The sequence below is a fragment of the Nicotiana sylvestris genome, chromosome 2, assembly GCF_000393655.2.
Source record: "Nicotiana sylvestris chromosome 2, ASM39365v2, whole genome shotgun sequence".
NCBI classification, from domain to species: Eukaryota; Viridiplantae; Streptophyta; class Magnoliopsida; order Solanales; family Solanaceae; genus Nicotiana; species Nicotiana sylvestris.
In genome coordinates this window covers 212,094,368-212,105,045 of record NC_091058.1, presented here as the reverse complement: position 1 = coordinate 212,105,045, position 10,678 = coordinate 212,094,368, and positions in this window count along the sequence as shown.

The window sequence follows — 10,678 nt, the reverse complement described above, 5'->3', positions numbered from 1 at the left end:
ATATGTAGGAAACCTCTGAAGCAAAGGTTCGCTCAAATATTTCAAAAAATGCTTCACACAGAGTACTCGAACGGGCAAAAATCGCTCGTATCCGCTCACTTTATCTTTGCACGAAAACCCTTCGTGTTTTCGGACAAAGAGGGGCAGCTGTGAGCACGTGATTTTCGCCCTATATGAGAATCACTCCCAAAAATTTAAAATAAAATAATTTTCCTTTGTGTACAATGTTTGTATTTTTGTATAATTATTTATATTTTGTCTGTGCATGTTTATTTATTTAAATTAATAAAAATATAAAATATGTCGCATTAAGTTTGTTTTACAAAAATGAGAAAATCATAAAAAAATAATGTACGTTGCATTTTTAGCATTTAACGTCTAAATTGTGCGATTTTATCGTTAATTGCTATTTAAATGTGCGATAATAGTTATTTGGAATTAATTAGTATTTTTTATAAGTTAATTTAGTTTATAAGTTAATTTAGAATTTTAGTTTTATTAATTAGGAAGTAAAAGAAAAGAGAGCAAGAATATAAAAGAAAATCGGAATTAGGCCTCTTCTTCAATTTTGAACCACAGACCCAAATATACCCAACATTTCCCTACGAACCGGTCCATTTCAAACCGGGTCGACCCAGTCCATAACTCAACACCCCTATTTCCCTATCTTTCAAAAAACAAAACCCTAAAATGGTATTTTCTCTTTCACTGTTGAAAGTACCATCCGCCACCTCCCCTTACCTTCACCTTCTTCTTCCCCCTCACGACCACACACACACACACACAACCATGGCTGCTTCTTCTTCTTCGCATAGCTACACAGCCATGTCAAGCTCCACCATCATCCGACAACACTTCTTTTCGCCCATGGCTGCCCAGTCGAGTTCATCGTCGCCATTTTCTTCGAGCTCGAGCTAGAGCTTTAATGGCTGCTGCCTCTTCTTCTTTTTCATCGCACCATCGAGCTCCATAGCCATCCCTGCTGCTTCATCACTGCATAGTCCCCAGTCCGCCATGGCTGAACGTCCACCATGACAGCCCATCTGCCTCGACGAGCTCCTGCGTTGCGTCTTCTTCTTCGTCGCTACTGCTGCTCCATCGGGATGCTGTTTCTTCTTCGTCTTCGTCCTCGTTTCAGCTGCGTCAAGCTTGAGCTCAAGCAGCCATGGCTTCCCCTCTCGTTGCTGCGTCTTCTTCCTCACCTTCACGTTCCAAATGACCAGCCACGCCGAAAAACTCACCATGCCCGCGACTAGCAGCATGGCTGTTGTCGCTGCTGCTGTTTCTTCATCTTCTTTTCTTTCACCATGGCTGTTGTCGCAGCTATTGCTTCGTCGTCTTCAAGTCCGTTTATGTCAAGGTTTCGTTGGTTTCGTTTAAGTTCGTTCGAGTTCGTCGTTGGTCATTTACTTTCAGTTGTTCTAAGTTTTATTTCTTCCGTATTTTTGTTTGATATTTTCAGATTTGAAATTAGTATAAGTTTGATTCTTTTCTTGTTCGTTATTTTCACTTTGATTATTTCTTCAGTTTGTTTCATTTTTCTTATTTATTTTTAGATAGAAATTGTTAGTTTAATTATAATGTTGTTAGATTTAAGTTGAAGATTCAATTAATTATTTTTCAGTTTGTTTTTATTAATTTAAAGGTATTTAGTTTTAATATAGAGTGTTAGTTTAATCATTTGAATGCGTTCTTTGTTGTTTAATTTAGATTTAATTCGTGTTCATTGTTTGTTTGAAGTTCGTTTTAATATAGTGATTTAATGTGAGTTTATGTTTTGGTTTGTAAATTTTTGATTTAGTTTGAATCATACATCTTTGTTGTAATATTGTTGGATTTAATTTGAAGATCAATTGATTATTTGAGTTTAGTGATTTGAATCTGTTTATTTATTTTATTTAAGTTTAATTTGAATTTGAGCTCATGATTTGAATATACTTGTTTGTTATTGTTATTGAATCTGAAAGTAGATTTGTTGTTTAAAGATTGTTCAATCAAAATAATTCCAGTTGTTTCTTTATTGTTCATCATATAGTTTGAGTTTGTTCATAAAATCTGATTAGGAATTGGTTATAGCTGCTATATTTTGGTTAGAATTGATTAGTTGTACTTGTTATAGCTGACGGGGTAGATTGGTAAATTACAATGTTTTCAGGGTCAAAATGGTAATTTCAGTAAAATGGTAACATTCTGGAAATTAAAAGAGATAGTAGTATACACCTAATATACAATTTAAATATTCTGATATACGGATTCATAAATTAAAGGTTGAACATTAATTAGTCTTTCAAATCTGAAAAGATTCCCTTGGCTTCTGTCCGTTGATTGTTGTCGGTGTTCCTGGATTTTTATCTTGATTTCAAAATCTGTCACTGGTTTCTCGTTGCTGGTTGTTACTGGCTGTTGGGTGTTGCTGTTATTGTATGCTACTGAATTTCTGCTAATCTCCCTTTTCTTTTGCTTCCAATATCAGGTACACGACTGTAATACTAGCTATTGCAAGCTAATAATGTGGAAACATGAATACATATGAAGAATGGAATTTTGAAGTGTTAATTTCGCTTTTTCTTTGTTCCTTTTATTGATTGCATTTAGGCTATTTCATGTATTACTGAATAATAATTGGAATAAGAGAAAATAACATAAGTTAGTCTTTAATGAATCGGTTTGGCAAAACGGCTTAATTCACTAGTTATGAAGGTTTTAAGATTATCAACAGTAGGTTAATCGTGAACAAGTAGCTAAATTTAGCTAAGGCATGAATTTAAACTAAATTTCGTGAATTTGGCATTAAGTCATGATTTGAGTTCAAACAAGATTAGAAGAACGTTTAAGTTTAATAAACTTTCTAATAAGCTTTAGTAATTATGGTTAAATATAGTTTCAAATAGTTGTGAATAATTAATCTCAATAGTTTTTTTTTTATAAAATCTAACTATATTTGATTCTTTTGAATATTAGTTGTCGAATTTTTATTTTATTTATAATTTCGAAATTTTTAAGTGAAATTCCTTTTCATCAATATTTGTATTAATCTAGCAATTAGTATGCCATGCTTTCTTAAAAAAAAACTCGTAATTAATTAGAATTTCTTTCTTTATTTTAGAGACTAATTTTAATAGAAAAATGTAGTCGCTTTAAGATTTGTCCATTTAAAATAAATGAGATGAGCCTTGCCTAGTAAAATGTATAGATTGCGGGGCCCTCACAAATGTATGCATTAATTATTTAGAACATCGGACTTGTCCGTCTAGTGAAATTTTACGGCCTTTCCCAAAACAACAATATGCTAGTCGCTCTAGGCGCGTCTTTAACAAATTATTTTCTTAAATATGAGTGTGCATTTATGTAACCCAAATCCAAATCTCAACGGAGTCGAAATGTTTCGATAACCACAGGTGCATTGATTGCGACGTGGTTTGAAATACGTTTTCACAATGTTGCAATTCTCCGTAAAATAATAACAATAAATAAAAATAATAAAAGCGGCTAAAGGATAAAATTTGCACATAAGTTTATAATATGTATTATATCAGATAATCAAGCCGAATATAACAGTTGAGCGACCGTGCTAGAACCACGGAACTCGGGAATGCCTAACACCTTCTCCCGGGTTAACAGAATTCCTTATCCGGATTTCTGGTTCGCGGACTGTAATACAGAGTCATTCTTTTCCTTGATTCGGGATTAAAATTGGTGACTTGGGACACCCTAAATCTCCCAAGTGGCGACTCTGAAATAAATAAACAAATCCTTTTTCGATTGTCCTTTAATTGGAAAAAACTCTTTCACCCCTCGCGGGGACGAAAAAAGGAGGTGTGACACTTTGGACTTGAAAAATAAGAATGATGAGGTGTTTAGAGTCAATGGGCACCAAGTGAGCACTATCTTGGAAAAGTTGATGATGGCCACGTTGTGGCGGTTCTTCATCTCAAGTGATTGGTAATCTGTGTCGTGCAGCGACGTTAAATCAAGTGCTTCTTGGGAGGCAACCCATGTATCTTTTTCTTTTTTTTCCCTTCTTGTTTAGAAAGGTCTTGTTTTGTGCTAACTGATTTTGAAATGTATGCAGGAATGAGTGTATTTTGCAGGGACTATGCCTAGAAATTTTTTGCTAAGTATGGAAAATATGTGGACCGCACAAATTTGAGTGCTACAACAGAGTGGACTCTGCGGCCGCACATATCTTGTGCGGACCATAAAACTGAAAAGTTAAAAGTGCACACTTTCTGAAGTTTGTTTGTAAGAAAAAAGGCCATTCTGCGGCCGCACAAGGAATTGTACGGTCCGCATCATAATCTGCGGTCGCACTCACTATTATGCATACCGCAGATCTTCAAGAGGAAACTGTTCAGAGTGAGGACCGCACATGAAGTTGTGCGGCCGCACATGAAGTTGTGCGGCCGCACTTGTCTCTTGAAACTTAATCCATGGACATAAGTATAAATAATGCTCTTTCTTATTAAGTTAAAACTTTATGCACTCTGAAAATTTCACAAAAAGACAAGCACGGTACTTTTATCTGAATCAAGCTTCTAACACCCATTTCATCATCTTAATCTCTTCCCTACATCACTACATTACTGCTATGTTCAATCCATCCTTAGATTTTTCAATTTTCTTAAATTTTGTTCTTAATTAGTTTAGTTATTTTTAGACCTAATATTAAAATTCATCATCATGTGAGTTGAAATGTGTTGGGTAACTTCATAGTTGCTAATTTGGGGATGGGTAAACTAGTTACCATGTATAATTAGCGTTACCTTGTCAAAATCATGATGAGAAGTTAGAACCCTAAAGTTACTACCGAATTAATTTGAATTGTGCGGCCGCACAAGAAATCGTGTGGTCTGCAGATCCTTCGTTTAGGGCAATATGATGTGAATTAATTGTGCGGACCACATTCCAAATTGTGTGGTCCATAGAAATTGGACTACTGTTACATCTCGCGTTTACCTTAAAATTTCGTTTTCAGTTAACCCGCGTAGACTCGGGAATGAGATCATCTTGACGTTAACGTACTTATGATATTTATAATAAACGATAAATAAGTGTTATGAAGGATAAAGGGATACACGGATTAAAGAAAACGAGTTTCGTTGAAAGTGGCCAATTTAGAATAAAATACGGGTCGAACGATAATACCCGATAATTATGAACTAGTACCATGCAAGGTGCCATATGAACAAGGTAGTATAATATATAAAGTATATATGAAGTATTTTAAAAATAAATAGAATTTTAAGTAATTTGTGATAATTTTTAAATTATGCGGGTAATTAATTAATTACCTGGTAACAGGACATTACCCGATTAACTAATAAGTGGATAAAAACTTAATAATTATCACTTAATCCAAAACGTGGCAGCTGACCACATAAGAAAGAAGTGACTAAGTGTCACATTCCTTATGTGGCCATCTAGGATCAAGGCCTTAAATATGTAAGAGATAAAGTCCTAAGACACTAGTCTCTGATAAGGAAAATCACGTACTTCCCTTCAAATGGAAAAGAGCAATTCAAAGATCATTATCAACCATGAATCTTAATAACAGAAGCTTAATTCTCGTTTCAGAAAAGCTTCGCAAAGTCAGAAACAAATCCGTTCAAAAGTTCGAAGAATCAAAAGCAAAAATTTCATTCCATCAACGAAGGTTTTCCAACGGAATATTATACGGAGTTTTCTCTATTACATGTATGTTAAGGTCTCCCTTCTTTCTTTTGGCATGGTCCAAATTATATTGAAGAAACGAGCAAATACACATTTTTCATAAATTACTCTATTTATAGAATTATTAGGGCTGTCTATATTCTTGATTCCCTATAAAAATTATTATTATTTTTTATTCATGGGTCTCAGAATAATATGCAGTTGAAAAAGTTTATCCAGAAGGAATATTGAGATTATTACGTATTTTCATGCATTTCACTCATGTGCATTGACCCATGACCAGATGGCGTTATATACGCGTATATATGTAAATATATGTATATGGGATATGGGGAAAGGTTACGACGTTATATATGCACCACCACCTGATTAGCTGGTATATGTTGATGATTTTGCCCACATCGGCCGAGATGATATGATGGGATGCCCTTAGTGACTTGATGATATTATGTACACCCATACCTATGCATGATACGACATTTATACGCACGTGCATGACATTATAAACGTTTCAGAATTTATAAAGTTATTCAGATTTAAAGATGTGTTTCCTTATTCCATATTTCATCTATGCCTTTTACGTACTAATTTTCATGCCTTACATACTCAGTATATTTTTCGTATTGATACCCTATTTTACGAGGCCTGCGTTTCATGCCCGCAAGTGCAGGTAGGCGAGCTGACGGTCCCCCTCCTTAGGATCCCTGATCAACGAGAATTGGCATGCTCCACTTGATCCGGAGCTGCTTTAATTTTGGTGTGGCTCAGTCCCGTCTTTGTACAACTATTTTGATTTTGGTATATATATATATATATATATATATATATATATATGTGTGTGTGTGTGTGTGTGTGTGTATGTGTGTGTGTATGGGTATGATGTGGCTCAGTCCCGTCTTGTATAGCTATATTTCTATTAGAGGTCTGTAGACAGTATGTTTAGTTGGGTTGTATGTGGCCTTGTCGGTTTTCAGTTTTGGATGTATAGTTGTCTATAGCAGCCTTGCCGGCTCGCCCACTGTATTCTGCATATATGCGTACATATGCCTTGATAGCAGGTTTTGTTCACATATGTTATTTTCGTAATGCAGCAGATGTTATTCAGGTTCATATCTTAGACGCATGCTTAGGGGTGTTTGACAGGTAGGACTCAAGAACCCATCGTGGCCTATCGGTTTGGGTCGTGAAAAAAGTGGTATCAGAGCAGTTTGTCCTAGGGTTGTCTATAGACCGTGTATAGTAGAGTCTTGTTTATGGGTGTGTTATGCACCACACTTATAGATAGGAGGCTACAAGACATATAGGATGTTATCCTCTCTACTTATCTTAGATCGTGCGATATAAGCATTCATGTTCCTAATAATATGTTACGTTTTCAGTGATGCCTCCGAAGACTACAGCCGTTAGCACGGGTCAGAAGTCTACGAAGGTGTTAGAAAGAGAGATAGTTATACTATGGATTCAGACCCATCGGAGATCATGGGTTCTATTGAGAAGGATCCATCCGAAGATCCATATGAGTCATCCGTTCGAGTTATTTCTACCACTCCGATAGTAGATGGAGTAGATGAGTTCCGACCTCATCAAGGCCCTTAGTTTCACAGCCCGTTGATCAGGGTATGAGGGGAGTAGTGCATAGATTGGCACAACCGGGATTCCCTCAGGCTCAAAACTATGTCAAGGTATTTGAGGACACCAGCTCTTCTGAGGTTTCAGATAGTCCACAGTCTTGGGAGTCCGTCAATCAAGGTTCGTCGGTGTATGTTATGGGATACACAGAGGAAGAAGATAGTAGTAGGTCCAAGAGGAGGAAGGTAACTAATAAGGACATGAAGATTCCGCTTCGAAGTGTGTCCGATCGAGGTTCTTATATAGGACGAGCTAAGGACCCTCTACTATAGACTTCCTCCAAGTGTTAGTTTTTGGTTGGTAAGTTCCACCTCTTCTTGGAATATTACCAAGTCAAGGTTTTAAATGTGTTTGATTGTTTTATGAGGATGTAGGGAGCCCTGTCTCGACTTGTATATATTATGGTTATGCCTACTTAGAGGTTTTGCAGACAGTATCTTGTATATAGTTTTGGGTATGATATGTCTACGGCTTAGTCGACCCCTATGTATATAAACTTTTTTCTAAATTAGTTATGTGATTTAAGTCCTAATATTGTTACTTATATATATGGATGTCGCCGTAATGGTCCGTGATAGATTTGATAATAAACAAGGATAAGGTACGTGGTGTTCGGTTGGGTAGAACTTGATATTATAATGGGTATGGATTGGTTGGTCTTTTGTTATGCTAACATCAAGTGTAGGTCAATGATGGTTTAATTTCAGTCCACAGGGGAGCCTGTTTTAGAATGGAAAGGTAATATGGCATCACCAAGAGGTAAATTTATCCCCTATATCAAGGCAAGGAAGATGATCAATAAGGGTTGTATTTATCACTTAGTTCGGGTTTAGGATATGGAAGTAGAGTCACCAACCATTCAGTCCATCCCAATGGGTAGTGAGTTTCCCGATGAACTTCCCGATGAACTTCCGGGTCTTCCGCCAGAGTAAGAAATTGAGTTTGCCATCGACCTACTACCAGATACTCATCCAATATCTATTCCCCCTATAGAATGGCCCCCGCAGAGCTGAAAGAGTTAAATGAACAACTAAGGGACTTGTTTGAAAAAGGTTTTATCAGACCTAGTACGTCACCATGGGGAGCACCTGTGTTGTTTGTGAGAAGGAAAGATGGTTCCTTACGAATGTGTATTGATTATAGGCAACTGAATAAGGTGATGATCAAGAATAAGTACCCGCTCTCAAGAATTGATGATCTATTTGATCAGTTACAAGGTGCCAAGTGTTTTTCAAAGATAGACTTGAGGTCTGGGTACCATCAGGTAAGGGTTAAGGATGAAGATATTCCGAAGACTACATTCATGACTAGATATGAGCACTTTGAGTTTCGGGTTATGTCGTTCGGTCTGACCAATGTCCCAGTAGTATTCATGGATTTAATGAACCGTGTGTTCAGAACCTTTTTTAGATCTATTCGTAATTGTATTTATTGACTATATATTGGTATATTATCATTCAGAGTTGAGCATGCAGATCATCTACGTACTGTGCTCAGAGTTCTATAAGAAGGGAAGTTGTATGCAAAATTTCTAAATATGAATTCTGGTTGAACTCTGTAGCTTTCCTTGGGCATATTATTTTGAGTAAAGACATCCGAGTGGATAGACAAGATACTGAGGCAGTGAAGAATTTGCCTAGACCCACAACACCGATGAAGGTTCGTAGCTTCTTTTGGCAGGTTATTACAAGAAACTTGTAACGAAATTTCCTTCTCTTCTAAGCACCTTTGACCAAAGTGGTATGTGGTGTCTTGCTTGATGTCCTGGAATAATATAAGGAAATCTATGGTACAAGTAGGTTGAATAAAGGTTGCGAATAAGTATAAATAGATATGTGTAGGTCGCAAGCTAAAGTATGGTATAACAAGAATGGATAAGTCCTTGGGAATAAGTTCATAAGAGAGCTAATGGTTTCTCTAAGTTATAGAAGGCTCAGTATAGCCCGAATGAACGCAAAGGAATCTAAGACTAGTAACGTTTAGAATAGATGAAATGTTGCCCTAATAGTGGGATAAGGGCGCAATTGTGAGGGATAAAAGATGAAGTTTGGGCCTCCGAAGAGGGGAATTTCCTGAATTGTACAAGATTAGGATAAGCATGTAAGTTAACTCACAAGGGAACTAGGTTTCAATGGACCGACACTTGCGAATGGAGTTTTCCAGGCCTTAAAGGATAGATTAACTTCAGCACCGGTTCTAACGCTTCTAGAAGGGACCGATAGTTACGTTATCTATTGGGTTGTGTGTTGTGCAGCATGGTAAGTTTGTGGCTTATGCTTTTAGACAACTAAGAAAGCACGAGAAGAACTACCCGACCCACGAGTTAGAGTTAGCTGTGGTGATTCATGCACTAAAAATGTGGAGGCACTACTTGTATGACATTCATGTTGATATCTGTATGGATCATAAGAGCCTCCAGTATATCTTCAAGCAAAAGGAATTGAATCTTTGTCAAATGAGATGGTTGGAGCTACTTAAAGACTATGACGTTGATATTTTATACCATCTAGGGAGGGCGAACGTAGTAGTCGATGCCCTCAGCTGTAGATCTATGGGTAGCCTGTTGTAGTTACAGCCAGAAAAGAGGGGAATAACCCATGAGGTTCATCAGCTAGCTAGTCTTGGACTTCGGATACTGGACTCAGGTGACATTGGAATTACTCTTCAGAATACGACAACATCCTCATGAGTAACTGAAGTAAAGGAATGCCAATACGACGATCCTATGTTAGTTCATTATAGGGATACCACCCTTCAGAAGGAGAAGACATCATTTAGAATTACACAAGATGGGGTCCTCAGATATCGAATATGATTGTGTGTGCCTAATGTTGCAAGGCTACGTTGGCAGGTTATGGGAGAAACTCACTATTCTCATTATTCTATCCATCCATGAGCAACAAAGATGTATCATGATATCAGGAAAGTGTATCGGTGGGACGGAATGAAAAAGAATATAACAGAATTTGTTGCTCAGTGTCCTAACTATCAGCAGGTTAAGATTGAGCATCAAAAACTCGGTGGATTATTGCAGGCTATGGAGATTCCAACTTGGAAATAGGAAGTAATCAATATGGACTTCATCGTAGGCTTACCTCATACCCAGCATAAGTTCGATTCGATATGGGTGATTATTGATAGGCTTACAAAGTCAACCCATTTTCTTCCCGTTAGAACTACATATTCCTCAGAGGATTATGCAAGACTTTATATTAAGAAGATAGTACGATTGCATGGTGTCCCTGTATCTATTATCTCGGATAGAAGAGCTCAATTTACAGCTAACTTCTAGAGGTCCTTCTAAAAAGGATTGGGGACTCAAGTAAGTCTTAGTACGACATTTCATTCCCAAACAGACGGGCGGGCTGAGCTTACTATT